General features: G+C 44.9%; 1 non-coding gene and 1 pseudogene across 1 annotated transcript; one reads left to right on the plus strand and one right to left on the minus strand.

Annotated features, from left to right (window-relative positions):
• Nucleotides 1-5,850: 5,850 nt before the first annotated feature.
• Nucleotides 5,851-5,996, plus strand: LOC136769155 (U4 spliceosomal RNA). Its single transcript, XR_010822128.1, has one exon. It is a non-coding gene; the product is annotated as a U4 spliceosomal RNA (small nuclear RNA).
• A 4,729-nt stretch (nucleotides 5,997-10,725) lies between these two features.
• LOC136767321 (E3 ubiquitin-protein ligase TRIM39-like) overlaps nucleotides 10,726-16,726 on the minus strand; it is a 260,729-nt pseudogene continuing 254,728 nt past the window's right edge.

The following is a 16,726-nucleotide window of genomic DNA, read 5'->3' on the forward strand; positions in this document are numbered from 1 at the left end:
GGCTGAAAAGAGTGCAGATGGTGAAGGGTACCCTGGATGGAGGCAGGGGGGTCCCGGACGTTGTGCGGCTGATAAAGGCGCAGGGGCTGGCCTATGTGGTTAAGAACATCCAGGCTGCTGGCAAGAAGGTGAGTTTCATGAACCGCTTTTATTTTGCCAGCAGCCTGAGACCATTCGGCCTCTGCGCCATGGACAACACCAGGCCGCACTCGTGGGATCCCCCGCCGTTCTACAGGGCGCTCCGAGCCTTTGCGCTCGAAGTAGGCCTCCATAAAGTCGTGCTGGCCTCCTGGGATTACAAGACCATCTGTAGTCAGATGAGATCTGCCCAGGAGACCAGCCGGATAGAAGATTTCCCTCCCGAAACCTGCCGGTTTATCTGGGCTAACGCTACGCACGTTTGCCTCACGAACACGCAGAAAGATGTCTCCTGGATGGCTGTGAGTCGGTGTCTCCCCACCCGAGTGTTCATGCACAGAAGGGGCATAGCTCCTTATGACACCTGCCCCTATAAGGGTTGCTTGGGGAAGGAGACGGAGGCTCACATCTTTAGTGAGTGCCCCTCCGCCCACAGGGTCTGGCTCCTGTTTTCTCCGTTCCTCCACAGGTTCGCCGTTCCTGCGCGGGCGACCGCCCAGCAGATCCTATACGGTCCAGCCAAGGGAATCTCTACATCTACCTTGAGGTGCTGGTGGCGTGTCGTCTGCGCAGTGAAGCAGGCACTGTGGGAGGGACGGAACATCTGTTTGTTTAATAAGCAGGAGCTGGACCCGATCGTCATCGCGCGGAGGGGCATGGTGTTTGTGAAAGACTACGTCAATCTGGAGGTCCATCAGAGGGGCAAGGAGGAAGCCTTTAAGAACTGGCGCATACAAGATCTGGGGGAGCTCAGGATCCCATGATGGGACCCACCTCCGGGGACGGTTAGTTCCCCCTGCTGGAGCCCGAGTCCAAGATCTTTTAAAGATCTTTTAAAGATTTTATGAATTATTGTTTTTAAAAGAAGATTTTAAATAATGAATCTTAATTGTTTTTAAAGATTTAGTTGTTTTTAAATCACATTGTTTAGGGCTTTTTAGGTATAGTTTTGTTATATTTAGTTGTCAAATACATTGACCGTCTTTGGGTTTAATTTAAAATGCATTAGACTTTTTTTGTTTGTTTTTTATTTTTTCCTTTTAATTGTTTCTTTATTTTGTCTAATGCATTTTCTGTTATTTTCAATGTATTTGACTCTTTTGTTGGTGTGCAGTTTTTGCTTTTATCACGTTTTGTTTATTTGATTTGAGCACATTTATTTTAAAGTTAATTGTTTTAGTTTTGTTAAAATCACAAAGTTTTTAAAATTTTTAAGTGATTTTAAGGATTGATATGTCAATGTTTTTAATCATAAGTATTAAAAATTGAATTGTTTTTATTGATGAAAAGAAAATACTAAATCCAATAAAATAGTAGTGGGAGAGCCGCAGGTCCTCAGGAGACGAGAGTCGGCGCCAGTGTCCTTTCCCAGAAAGACATCAGGGACGTGATGGTAAGGTCACTGGCGCTGGGGGAGGAGGCCTGCGGCGGCAGACAGCCGGGAAGGGAGAGACCACCCCCTCCCCCACCATTAGTTAAAAGAACGACTAGCGGGGTCTATACAGTTTTCTCCCCAGTTGTACATAAAGCCTCTGCCCTGCCATCTGTTCGTCGGGCCTCGGCCTCAAAGGAACCAGGGAGAACCTCCAGCACCATGGGCCCTGAGCCCAGTGGAGTTTTGCCTGCCTTACCGGGTGGCGGGAGCCGAGCCCCCCCCATAGTCTTCCTAGAGGATCAAGCGGTGAGGCAAATGATTGAAATGATGGGTGCTAGCGCTAAGCTAGGTGAGGGAGAAGAGAGGAGTGGGGAAGAGAAAGGTTTCTTTACATGATTGTTACGGAGCGGGTAATTGCCCTCACAGCCATTATGGCATTAACCATTATTTCAATCAATGTGAGGAGCATTGCTGAGGTGAAAAAGAGGACCGATGTTTTAAACTCTCTGGCTGGAATGAAGGCGGATATTATCTGTTTGCAGGAGTGCGGCATCCCGTTCCAAAAAGAATACAAAGATCTCCGGGACACTTGGACCCTAGGAGAATCCTTCTGGTTGGGGTCCAATGTGTCCCGAGCGGACGGGATTGCCGTACTCCTGAAAAACCCCTTCTTAACAGTTAAAACATTCAAGGTTATAGAGGCGGGCAGACTGGCCAGCCTCGATTTTAAATACAAGGGGGCTGTATTGAGGCTGGTCAATGTCTATGCCCCCACCAGCCAGAGAGAGAGAGTCCTCTTTCTCCCTCAGCTACGCCCGCTCCTGATCGGCACCTTGCCAGTTATCATTTCAGGTGATTTCAACTGTGCTCTGAGGGATGTAGACCGGAGTAAGCCCCGCAACGATAGATCCAGCAGGGACCTCGCTGCGTTCGTGGAGGACTTTGAACTCTGCGACGCAGGTCGGGACCTGGTCCCCTTGTTCACCTGGGTGAGTTCTTCTGGCTCCTCCTTCTCCAGGATAGATCTCGTCCTCCTCAGCAAGCCACTGGAGAGGACCGCCATGTCTTCGGAGGCGGTCTTCTTTTCAGACCACAGGCTCCTGACGACAGAGGTGCTCATTCCGAGCACACGGGAGTCGGGGCCTGGGGTCTGGAAGCTCAACACCTCTCTGCTCGATGACCCTCGTGTGATTAAGACCTTTAGCAGACGCCTCGAGGAGTGGAGGACCCTGAAGGACCTTTTTGATTCTCCCATAGAGTGGTGGGAGATGATGAAGAAAAGAACCAAGGGCTACTTCATTCAGCTGGGGAAACGGAAAGCTCGCGAGAGGCGGGCGAGATATTCCCATCTAAACGCCCGCCTCCAGCGCCTGAGTCTTTTACAGCTCAGAGGCTTCGACCTAGCTGAGGAGGTGGCCCGGGTCAAACTGAGTCTCTCCGCCCTCTATCGGGAGGAGCAAGAGAAGATCAAGGTCCTTTCCAGGGTCCGCATCATGGAGGACGATGAGAAATGCAGCCGCTTCTTCTTCAAGAAAACGAAGGAGAGGCGGCCTGCAATGTCCTCCATGATCGACTCCTCGGGGCAAGAGGTGGAGGGCAGAGAGGCTGTTGAGACAGTGGTGCGGGATTTCTACAGGGAGTTGTACGACCAGAAGGTGGTGGATCAAAATCTGATCCATCACTTTCTGTCCCTGTTGGAGTCCCGCAATGAGGGGGACGAGGAGGAGGAGGAGGATCCAGAGATCACCACCACTGAACTCTCCCAGGTGATAAAGAGTCTTAACTCTGGAAGGACACCGGGTCCCGACGGGATCCCTGCTGAGTTCTATAAGATCTTTTGGGAGGTGCTTAAGGAAGATCTGGGCCAGGTCCTGGGGTCGATGTACAGAGAGGGCAGATTGGCCCCTTCGATGAAGAAAAGTATCCTCTCCCTTCTTCACAAGAAGGGAGACCCGAAAGATCTGAGGAACTGGCGGCCAGTCAGCCTCCTGTGCACCGACTACAAGATACTGGCCAAAGCACTGACGCTCCGGCTGCAGCGGCCACTCCCTCAAGTCGTGGGTCCCGACCAGGTCTGTGGTGCCCGGGGGAGATCGGCGGCCGACAACGCCATGCTGCTCAGGGATGTCGTGGCCTACTCGAACGAGAGAGGGCTTCCCCTGGTCCTAATTAGCTTGGACCAGGAGAAAGCCTTCGACAGAGTGGGCCACGAATACCTGCAGCTTGTTATGGAGAGGATGGGTCTCGCTCTTGGCATGAGGAAGTGGGTCAAGATCATCTACAGCGGCCTAAGCAGCAGGGTCCTTGTGAACCGCCACCTGACCGAACCATTTCCGGTCAGGTCGGGGGTCCGGCAGGGTTGTCCCCTGTCGGCCCTGCTGTACGTCCTCTGCTTGGAGCCGTTCATGCAGGCGATCCGCCGGGACGTCCGGGTGACAGGTTTCCATCTCCCGGGTTCCGGCGGAGAGCAACTGAAGGCCCTGGCCTATATGGACGACGTGGCCGTGGTCTGCACGGACGCTCCGTCCGTGGCCAGGGTCGAGGAACTGCTGGACGGCTTCTGCAGGGCGACGGGGGCCGCTGTGAATAAGGCCAAGAGCGAGGTCTACCTCTCCAGGGCATGGCCTGTCGGCCGGGGCCCGCCGACCGTGTTCCCTGTGAAGCCGTTTATCAAGGTTCTGGGGATCACGATTGACGGGACCAACACGGGCACCCGGAGCTGGGAGGAGGCCATAGCAAAGGTCCAAAGGAAGATCCACGGCTGGAGCACAAGGACCTTGACGATGGCTGGTAAGGTGCTGGTCGTAAAGGCCATCCTCTTCCCGATACTCCTCTACGTAGGAATGATCTTCCCCCCAGACAAGGGTATCGCAAAACTAGTGACCCGAATTATATTTCGGTTTGTCTGGGGGAGCAAAATGGAGAGGCTGAAAAGAGTGCAGATGGTGAAGGGTACCCTGGATGGAGGCAGGGGGGTCCCGGACGTTGTGCGGCTGATAAAGGCGCAGGGGCTGGCCTATGTGGTCAAGAACATCCAGGCTGCTGGCAAGAAAGTGAGTTTCATGAACCGCTTTTATTTTGCCAGCAGCCTGAGACCATTCGGCCTCTGCGCCATGGATAACACCAGGCCGCACTCGTGGGATCCCCCGCCGTTCTACAGGGTGCTCCGAGCCTTTGCGCTCGAAGTAGGCCTCCATAAAGTCGTGCTGGCCTCCTGGGATTATAAGACCATCTGTAGTCAGATGAGATCTGCCCAGGAGACCAGCCGGATAGAAGATTTCCCTCCCGAAACCTGCCGGTTTATCTGGGCTAACGCTACGCACGTTTGCCTCACGAACACGCAGAAAGATGTCTCCTGGATGGCTGTGAGTCGGTGTCTCCCCACCCGAGTGTTCATGCACAGAAGGGGCATAGCTCCTTATGACACCTGCCCCTATAAGGGTTGCTTGGGGAAGGAGACGGAGGCTCACATCTTTAGTGAGTGCCCCTCCGCCCACAGGGTCTGGCTCCTGTTTTCTCCGTTCCTCCACAGGTTCGCCGTTCCTGCGCGGGCGACCGCCCAGCAGATCCTATACGGTCCAGCCAAGGGAATCTCTACATCTACCTTGAGGTGCTGGTGGCGTGTCGTCTGCGCAGTGAAGCAGGCACTGTGGGAGGGACGGAACATCTGTTTGTTCAATAAGCAGGAGCTGGACCCGATCATCATCGCGCGGAGGGGCATGGTGTTTGTGAAAGACTACGTCAATCTGGAGGTCCATCAGAGGGGCAAGGAGGAAGCCTTTAAGAACTGGCGCATACAAGATCTGGGGGAGCTCAGGATCCCATGATGGGACCCACCTCCGGGGACGGTTAGTTCCCCCTGCTGGAGCCCGAGTCCAAGATCTTTTAAAGATCTTTTAAAGATTTTATGAATTATTGTTTTTAAAAGAAGATTTTAAATAACGAATCTTAATTGTTTTTAAAGATTTAGTTGTTTTTAAATCACATTGTTTAGGGCTTTTTAGGTATAGTTTTGTTATATTTTGTTGTCAAATACATTGACCGTTTTGGGTTTAATTTAAAATGCATTAGACTTTTTTTGTTTGTTTTTTATTTTTCCTTTTTAATTGTTTCTTTATTTTGTCTAATGCATTTTCAGTTATTTTCAATGTATTTGACTTTTTTGTTGGTGTGCAGTTTTTGCTTTTATCACGTTTTGTTTATTTGATTTGAGCACGTTTATTTTAAAGTTAATTGTTTTAGTTTTGTTAAAATCACAAAGATTTTAAAATTTTTAAGTGATTTTAAGGATTGATATGTCAATGTTTTTAATCATAAGTATTAAAAATTGAATTGTTTTTATTGATTAAAAGAAAATACTAAATCCAATAAAATAGTTGATCCGAGGCGCGATTATTGCTAGTTGAAAACTTTACCCAATACCCCGCTTGCACTGGCTTGAAATATAGCTGGTGCCGGCAATTTTTGACAGTCTCCTGGGAGACTGGTTTTCTTGTGGAGAAATAGAAACTGAAGTATTTTTGTGTGGAAATATCGTGTGAATAAAGATAAAACCAGAGTCTTTATGAAAGAGTCGCTGCAAACCCCGTCGTAACCAGATATAAATGTCTTGTGGATTTGTCATTTCACTTTGCGTCTACACTTAATTAATTTATATATATATATATATATAATGATATATATATATATCATTGATATTGTGTTGGTTTTTGCACTCCCTTCACTCTCCCACTACTGCATTTGTGTGTTTTATGTTACATCCCTCTTATCCCCTTATCAGCCACTTGGGGTCGTAACATAATTGGTGGCTCGTCCGGGAGGTCTATTCTTTCCCGTAGTTGCACGCAAATAGTGGTGGTGTTTGTGTGGGTGTCGTGCTGTGCAGGTGGTGTGTTTATATTATTGGTATTGGTTTTTGCGGTGTATTTTGTCACAATTATGGCAAGTTTTGATTTAAGTGCTTTTCTGAGTGTCCCGTCTCTGGATCAGCTTGATGTGTGTCTCAAGGCTGATTTATATGCTATCGCGGATCACTTCTGTTTCACAGTTCCGAGGAACATTGTTAAAGCTCAGCTTAGACAGATCGTCATGGATAGTAAAATACTGTTTTATTGTGTATAGTATTTTACATTTTCATATAAAAACAATTCAAATTTTTAATACTTGTGATTAAAAACTTTTAAAATCAATTCTTAAAATCACTTAAAATTTTTAAAATCTTTGTGATTTAACAAAAAACAAAATAATTAACTTCAAATAAACATGTGCACAAAACAACAAAACAAACGTGATTAAAGCAAAACTGCTCACCAACATAAAAGTCAAATACATTGAAAATAACTGAAAATGCATTGGACAAAATAAAGAAACAATTAAAAAGATCGTCATGGATAGGTTGGCGGAAGGGCGAGTGCTCATCGTGCCTCCGGTGTTGCCCGATCCTGCCTCTTCCCCGGTCACCCTGGTGATGCGCACGGTGGCCCCGGTGGTGTGGCCCGTGCCCGGTCTGAAGGAGTGTGCGGGCAGCGCGGATGTGGAGGCACATGCTGCCATAGAGGCCAAGGCTCTGGTGACAATGCTACACTTTGACCCCCTCTCCCCGGGGTTTTCTGGGTCCGCGGCGAGTGGTAGACTAAAGATCCGTCTGGCGCGTCTTCATCTAGAGACGCAGGACAGGGAACGGCAGGCTGAACATAATCTGTGGCTGGAGATCCGCAGGATGAAGATCGAGGCAGAGAAAGAGGTACAGCTGTGGAAGCTTGAACTGGAGGCGACGTCCCTCGCAGCTGGCACTGCGGGGCGGGCACTTTCTCCGGTAGCCTGGCATGCATCTTCTCCGCCAGCTCATCCCGCTGACACCTTTGATCTAACTAAACAAATCGCTTTAGTTCCCCCATTCCGTGAAACAGAAGTCGATTCCTATTTCGGTGCATTCGAGCGCATTGCGTCTTACCTGCGATGGCCTAAAGACACGTGGCCTCTTTTGCTGCAGTGCAAGTTGTCCGGGAAAGCACAAGGGGTGATGTCTGCTCTCTCTCTGGAGGACAGCTTGTGTTATGACACTGTTAAGGCTACAGTGCTCCGTGCTTATGAGCTTGTACCTGAGGCTTACAGACAAAGGTTTGGGGACCTCAAGAAGTCTCCTAACCGGACTTTTGTGGAGTTTGCTAGGGAAAAAGAAACCCTGTTTGACAGATGGTGCACTGCCAGTAAGGCTACTGATGTAGTTTCACTCCGAGAGTTAGTGTTACTGGAGGAATTTAAAAATAGCTTACCTGACCGTTTGGTTACTTATCTAAATTAACAAAAGGTAACATCATTGGCACAAGCAGCTGTGTTAGCTAACGAGTTTGTATTAACACACAAAAGTGTTTTTGTATCGTCCCGTAGAGCGGCTACCTCCACTCCCGGCTCCCCGGCTCTGATCGGTCGTCCCACAGTGGGTCTTCCCCACAAGAGAGAGGAGCTGGAGTGTTTTTATTGTCACCAGTTGGGCCATATTGTTGCCGATTTCCCAGCCCTGAAACGCAAATCGCAGCCACCTTCCTGTCCACCAAAAGCAGTGGGCTTGATTAAGATAATTTCTCGCCCCACGACAGTTAGGTCTGAGGTTACGTGTATTTCTGATTCACCACATCTCAGTTACAAATGGTCTAGTGTCATTGACAGGCGATCAGGAAGATCAGCGACCTGTTCGCATTCTGAGAGACACTGGTGCCGCGCAAACATTTATAGTGTCTGATCTCTTGCCCTTCTCCGATGACTCGTCCTGTGGGGCGAGTGTGTTGGTTCAGGGCATTCGGGGACGTGATCAACCTGTCCGACTCGGTTCTTGCCCCAGGGTTTGTAAACGGTAGCTTGAGTTCCCCCTTGTGTCCAAATGAATCCAATGTGGGAGCATTGCTTGCTGAAACGAATGTCCAGGCTTTGCAGTTGAATGTCACCCGTGAACAGCTTGTTGTCTCACAGCAGGCGGATTCCAGTCTTATTAAGTGTTTTTCTGCCACTGTTGCTCCAGAAGGAGTTATCAATGAAAACGTGACTTATTTTGTTGATGACGGTCTTCTAATGCGTAAGTGGACCCGCTTCATTAAAGATAGTGATTCGGGTACAGTGTATCAAATCGTTGTCCCCACTTCCTATCGTCAGCATGTTTTGTCACTTGCTCATGATTACCCATTGTCTGGTCATTTAGGGATCATGAAAACCTATGACCAGGTTCTTTGGCATTTCTTTTGGCCAGGGTTGAAGGCAGATGTGGCACGGTTCTGCCGTACATGTCATGTATGTCAAACTATCGGTAAACCTAATCAGGTAATTCCTCCTTCTCCTCCATGTCCTATCCCTGTCCTGGGGGAACCATTTGAGCATGTGTTGGTCGACTGTGTAGGACCGTTACCAAAATCGAAGTCTGGCAACCAGTTTTTGCTTACAATGTGTAATGTGCAATGTGTATTGCTACCTGATATCCCGAGATATCTACCTGATATCTACGCAGAATTACAGCTCAGTCTGTTGTAAAAGCCCTAATTAAGTTTTTTTTTACATTTGGGCTCCCGAAAATTGTACAGACAGACCAAGGCACAAATTTTCTCTTGAATGTTTTCAAGCAGGTATTACAGTCCCTCTCCATTGTACACCGTGTCTCTAGTGCATATCATCCGGAGTCACAAGGTGTGCTAGAGCGTTGGCATCAGACACTTAAATCTATGCTGCACCACTGACTCCTCCACACCCACAAATGTGCTGGATAATGTTAGTCGTTTTCGTGAGCGGTTACATAAGGCGTGCGCTCTAGCAAGAGACTCCCTTTCCTCTTCACAGAGGAAAATGAAGTGTCACTATGATGAGCACGCTGTCACACGTTCTCTACAGCCAGGTGACCAGATTCCGGTTTTGTTGCCTATTCCAGGGTCCTCTCTGCCCGGTTTTCAGGTCCATACCTGGTTGATAAAAAGTTAAGTGACACTGATTATGTGGTTCAAACTTCCGACCGCAGGCGCCAGTCTCGAGTGTGCCACATTAACATGTTAAAGTTATATCACTCGAGACTGACTGCTCCAGTAAAGTCATCAGAGAAGATTGCAGAGCCTCTGCTGTCCCAGCCTCTGTGGTTGACTCTATGGAGGTTAGTTTTGGTGATGAGGATGGCTTGGTGTTGCGAAACACTCCTCAGCAGTGCGCTCAGTTGCTTAATTCTGAAATGTTGCTGGTTTTCCCTTCCCAATTAGACCATCTACCTAGTGAGCAAAGAGAGGACATTATGGAATTAATCAAGGATGTCCCCACTCGCACTACAATTTTGGAACACGATTTAAACGTGGGACACGCTGCTCCTATTAAACAACATGCCTATCACGTTAATTCTACCAAAAGGAACATCATGAAACAGAAGGTAGTATATCTGCTAGAAAATGGTCTTGCTACAAGGAGTTCTAGTCCCTGGAGTTCCCCTTGTATTTTGGTCCCAAAACCCAATGGTACCTTCCGATTTTGTAAGGATTACCGGAAGGTGAATGCCATGACTGTCACAGATTCGTTCCCGTTACCAAGATTAGATGATTGCATAGATAAGGTTGGTTCCGCCATCTTTGTCAGTAAGCTGGATCTCCTGAAAGGTTACTGGCAGGTACCATTAACCCCTCGTGCCTCTGAGATCTCTGCTTTCATGACCCCAGATAACTTTCTGCAGTACTCGGTCATGCTCTTCGGCATGCGCAACGCTCCTGCCACTTTCCAGCTTTTGGTGAATTTAATCTTGTCTGATGTTCCACACTGTGATGCATATCTGGATGACTTAGTCGTCTATTAATCTGACTGGTCGTCTCATATCATAATGTTATGAGCTGTATTTGAGCGTTTAGCCCAGGCATCATTAAAACTCAACCTGGCTAAATGTGAATTTGGAAAAGCTATGGTTTCCTACCTTGGCAAACAGGTTGGCCACGGTCAGGTGCGTCCACTGGACGCCAAGGTATCTGCTATTGTCTCCTTTCCCACGCCCACGACCCGGCGTGAGTTATATATATATCTCATTGATATTGTGTTGGTTTTTGCACTCCCTTCACTCTCCCACTACTGCATTTGTGTGTTTTATGTTACGTCCCTCTTATCCCCTTATCAGCCACTTGGGGTCATAACAGGGAAGAAGCTGTCAAATCACAGATGTGCAATAATAATTTATTTTGACAAAAATAGGAAACTAATATCATTTAATTATATTACTGAAAATAAGTAATATTAAGCTTCTGCTGGATTACAGTAAGAAACAGATAATACCCATTTTCATCTTTCTCCTCACAGTACAGCTTATAGGCCAGTCTTATCAGGCAGGAAGCGGTGTGTCTCTCTCTGTCTCTTCTCTCCAGCTCTGTCTTGTGTCTCGTTGCAGGATGAAGAAGTTAAGAGAACTCATATTCTCTTTGTTTTCCCTTTTTATAAGGTTTCCTTCCAACCAATAGCATTTTGCCACCACCATGACTTGGGTGTCTTATGCTAAAGTAATCTAGAAGTGGGGGTCATTTTGAATTTGGCTAAGAGCCAATCAGAGGACCGGTCCTTTTTGGTCTCTGGTCATAAAGATAGGGTTACCAGGGCTACCAGGGGCTACCAGGGGAAAGGGAGGAGGTCTGTTTCCTCTACCAAACCAGATGGTATAGAATTTCCCATACATAATAACAAATAATATCTTACAAGTGGGTATAGTCAACATGAAGATGAAGAGGTTACATTTCACCATCCCGTTTAAAATGCTTTTGCCTTATAGGTGCTCTATAAGCTTAACAGGGGTGCTTGCAAATCTCTAGTCTGTTTCAGATTTCACAGTTGATGAATGCACACTGTTTCGTGAGGATGTGAACAGTGGCTAAAATCCCTAAAGCAGTGTGAGTGATGAATCATGGGGTGCTGGTTTCTTCAGTATTTTTTAAGCGCATCTGTCACATGAGTGATCTATCACTGTAGCATATGCAACCTTTCATGTCAGTGATAAGCAATAAACAGAAATAGTTGACACTCTTATACTCTTAAAAGTGTAAGCAGATGCTTTATTTAGTAGAGAAATGTTCTTTAACTCACTTGTATCAAGAAAGTTTTCTTCTCTGGTCAAATGGTCCCTGCTGTTGGGTAAAGCAGGAGATTTTCATGTAGAAATTGTATCATTGTACGTTTTTCCCTTGACAAGCAGCATTTGCCACCTTCAGTGTCACCCACCAGAATTTCCAGGAACCCCAAAAATAAACTTAGATTTCTTATCACAGCCTAACCCAACCATTTCCAAGCAACCAAACAAACTCATTTAACCCCTGTGCTGAAATAAGCCACCTTTAGAATAAAAGTTTTCACATTCTGGAACAAACTCCCCAGCAATGTGGTTGAAGCTGAAAATTTGGGAATAGACTGGATAGGATCCTTGGATCACTTAGTTATTAGTTTTCTCCAAACAAGCACAATGGGTCGAATGGCCTCCTCTATTTGTAAACTTTCTTATGTTCTTATAACCTCTACAGAACAAGTAACAAATCTAGGTTAAACATGTGAAACAATGAAAAAGCAATGAAGAATCAATTTTTCTTAAAAGCCTGTTTTGCAAGTACCAGAATTCACAAACCAGGACATACTTCTCTCTTCTTTTTCAAGAAAGAAAATGCCATATAGAGAATGTGAAGAGAATATAATCACTGAGACATCCTTCAAATTAAGGGAGCTTAGTGTCCTGGAATGAGACAGAATTCAGTCCTAAATTGGCTGATTCTTTTGTTTTGTTTTCTTGAGAAATCAATGTTGTGTGAGCAGTGTGTGAGCTGGAACTGCCCATTCGGAGTTTATTTCTTTCCACTCCATTCTGTTTTGTACAGCACAAGATTTACCAGACCTTCCTAGTTAATAAGGGTCGTGCCAGCTCACATGCCACCAGGTTTATATACCTGTATTTAATCCAGTGGGTCTGGGGCTCAGACAGTGCTGACCCCTCTTCTGTGGTAGTGTATTTAGTGGGGAGTGCCGTTTAATACAATAATAAAACACACTATAAACTCATCATATTTATTGGAAGTTTAATTTTAATCTGCCGAAATTCCAGCCTCCTGACTGATTCTCTTCCACCCATTTTAGACATTCTCTTCTGTCACATTTTGGGCTCCTTATCATTATTATTATTATGTTTTGTTCCTTTTAACATTCTGTGTCTATTTGTTAGAATTAAAATAATTAAACTAATCAGATTTACTGTTGTCAACACTTTATTCAAGGGGAGGGGAAGATAGTTATGTTACTGCAGTTCAGCCTTATGGAGCATGTGCTTTGTTTGCAGCACAGGATACAGGTTTGTACTTTATGATTTGCGGGTCAAAGCTTTGATTTGGTCTAGCCCATAGTTTACTGATTAAGTAGTACAGTACATTGGCACTCCATTGAAATAACAAGCAGATTACCTATAGAAGCCTTTATGCTACTATATGGACATCCTATAGATACATTATAGCTTATTATAACATATCTGGAATATTTCTTACATAGAATCTGATGTGAATATCTGTAGAATCCTAGTTATATTTACAGAACCCTACATGTTATAATGCCTTAAATACTATCCACAGCATGTTGTGTTTTGTTTAGGATTCTGTAGAGAGTATCTGTCGATTTCTATGGCACTTTTATATGATTCTGCAGATATTTCTATAGATTTGCATAGATATTGTTTAAAGTTATTCATTTGAAATGTTGTACATATTCCTTCTGTCAATATCCCTTCTGACAATAGATGTACAATTATATTCTCTATCAGTGTAACACACAACAAAAGGTCAAATTGATATCAAAACCGCTAACTGAAACTATTTTAAAACAGACTTTCTATAGGGACTGTATGTTACAACATGTTATGAATTCAGAAATGTGTATAAATAGTTCTGGGTATACCTCACTTGTTGACAAATGATGTGTTCCTAAATGTAAACTGAAATGAAATGTATTTACACATTCTAAGAAATAATTTTGAATATGACAATTAGTAATAAAGCGATGCATGTCCCGTTAAATTAATGTCCATAGTTGCTGCCGCCTAATCAGCCTGGTAATGCACCTTAATAGACTGATTGATTGAGATGATTAAAGGAATTGGGAGCTTATTAATCAATACGTGCTTTAATTAAGCAGACTGCATGACCACTTTGCGCTGGGAGTAATGAAGTGCAGCCTTAAAAAGCAACTCTCATACCCTGCTAACACACAATGTTGTCACAATGTTGTAGCAATGTAATTTATAGTGTTATGGCAATGTTGTGTGTTAGCTGGGATAAAACACAGGGACCTAGTTAAAGACGGTAGAAAGATTTATGTAGCAGATAAGAAACATAACGTAGAATTTGATGTGAAGTTCGCCAAAATAATGTTTTCTATATTTTTGTTTCTTGTATTCTATAATACTAAATATAAAAAAGCAGGGTTCTGGGTAAATATTGACCACTAGTGGTCAGAGGCAGTCTCTGTGTGGTGTTTGTCAGCCTCCTGTCATCTTCTCTTCAGTCCTGTTTTATGAACTGGAGAGACAGGCGGGTGAAAACGTCTCTCTGCTCCTTTTACTGTAATAAACATCTTAATTGGAATTCAATGATGAACACAATGTTATATAATCAATATAATGGCAAAACGGAGTTGTATAAACTGATTTATGTTTACTTGGGATTGTATTGTATTGTATTATTTCATTTAATTGCAAATGGAGGTGGCTATGTGTATTTTAAATAACAGTTTTGCATATGGAGTTGGAGAGTGAACTCATCGCATCCCTCTGACGGTTTATGTATTGTGTCTTTTTACCCAGTAAACATTTGAGCTCCAGTAGGCCGTGTCTGCTGCATTATTTCCACCGCACAAATAATGTCAAAGAAGTTGAGCAACTGCATAACGTCAATGAGGTTACTAAGATACCCCAAAATATCACAGACTCCTTCTTTGTCATCAGTTCTCTATATGACCTGGAATTAAAATGTTTTTTGTTTTTTTTAAATCAGCTTCACATAAACTGTGCTGAACCTGGCCTGCCCGGAGCAATACGCAGATGTGCAAACTGCACATGATTTACACAATCTTGCTGCAACAGAAATACAAAGAGATTACAGAGGAGATTAAGAAACCTCAAGAGGCACTAAAGTCAAGGTAAATCAGCGCAGGAGACACTGCAAGATCAACCCTGAAGGTCACCAGTGGAAATTAGAATCAGGGGCACTGAGATCTGAAAACAGGAGGACATGCTTTACACAGAGAGGGATGGGGGTCTAAGGTCATCACTACCAGGATACAAACATATTTAATGATCTCATAAATAAGGCAAGACTGAATGCTGGTAAGATTTGTCTCATATAGAAACATGTAAACATATTAATAGCAGGAGGGGAATAAAAGGCTTCAACCCAGTAGCCTGGTTGATTTTATCTTGTTACATTAAAACAACATTATACTACAAAATGTTTGTGTTGCTGTGTTTCATTGACATACCAGCACAGAAACAAACATTTTACCACCTTCATTTCATTGTGAGTTGTAGGTCAGTCTGTAGGTCAGCTGTACATGACAACTCACCAGCTGGAGATAATCAGGTCCCTGTCCTTCACTGTCAGAAGGTTAATAATCAGACAGCAGTTGTGTTGTGTTGGTGGCTGAATGATGATTCTTTAGATCTGCTCCATTGAAATGACTGGACTGACTGCTGGAGGTTTCAGATTGTCTCCGGCTGGCAGGTCATTTCAGTTCACCTGGGAATTTCACACCTGATATAACTGGTCTGAATATCATTGTTATTACTCTCACTGGTTACTGTTTCTGCTCCACACCACAGATAATCTGCCCCTTCAGTCTGTGTGATGGACAGGAGAGATGATCAGTGGGGCTGCATTTTTACCTCCAATATGGAAGTAGGGGCTGAAATATGGATAGAGTTTCTCAGTGAAGGTGTCAGTGAAAGTGTAGATATGAGACCTGGCCTCCACATTGTAAAAGGAGACCTGCCCCCCCTCATAATCCAAAAACACCCCCACCTTCCGGGGCTTCAGGCTGAGGAGGAGGAGGAAAGGGGGGTCAGCAAGAGCCTGGTACTCATTCCCAAACCTCAGCCACACAGTCCAGTAACCATTCTTAGGAGTATATGTAATATCCCCCTTCCTATTGATGGACTCTCTGGCGACTCCTAAAACCCACTTAGTTTTCTCCCCCACCTCCACCTCCCAGTAGTGTCTCCCTGAACTGAGACCTTCCTTTCCCAGGACACTGGGACAGGGATCAAATCTCTCTGGGTTGTCAGGGAGAGCCTGTCATTTGTCTCCCAGTCTCACTTGTTTCCCATCCTCAGACAGGATGAGACTGGGCTGAGCTGTATTGGGGTCCAGAGTCACATCCACTGTGGAGCAGAGAGGACATGATGAATACAGTCTCACTGGTTTACATTTTAGTTTCTTCATTTGTATTTAAAACATTGTGTGAGAGAGACAGAGAGATGATAATATCAGTTATTTTACGAATCTCCACTGCTGCCTTAAAATAAAAGTCACAATTTATGTTGTTTTAATTCCTCTCCAGTCATGTTAGCTTTGATCCCCAGAGTCACTGAACCACATACAATGAAGGCTGATGAGCTGTTAGGCCTTCATTCACAAATAATGCATCTCTACTTCAAAATCGATTTTAATCGCATTCAATGTCAGTGAATATCAGTGCACATCATTAATGAGGAGTTTATATAATCTGCACTGCCTTTCCATTTGTCTTATTATGGCAACATGAATTGAGTTGTTGTTGGTTTGTGATGACATTTCTATTTGCCAGATGAGTAATTCTGTGCCAATAGCTGCTGAAGTGACTCCCAGGTTAATGGCTGCAGGTGTTGTTTGTGAGCACATTGCCACACATTGTCTGTGTTCCTGTTTGTAAAGCACTGGGGCTCAACACTGTAACACAACACCCTGTCTGCCTTTTTCATTCACAGCTGAGAAGCCAGTCCAGAAGCTCATTGTGTCAGACACTTTACCAGTCTAACACTGGAGGACGACAATGTAAGGAGAAACATCACAGAGCAGACACAGTAGAGGCAATAGATAAAGGTCCCTATTTAGTATTGTTCACAAACTCCAAACACAATTGTGAGACAGTGTTTCAGACAGTAAAGGGCTCCAGAGTCAGGTGACCAAACAGACTTATGTGATGTTGAATGATGGTTAC

Source organism: Amia ocellicauda, chromosome 14 (genome assembly GCF_036373705.1).
Source record: "Amia ocellicauda isolate fAmiCal2 chromosome 14, fAmiCal2.hap1, whole genome shotgun sequence".
Classification (NCBI taxonomy): Eukaryota; Metazoa; Chordata; class Actinopteri; order Amiiformes; family Amiidae; genus Amia; species Amia ocellicauda.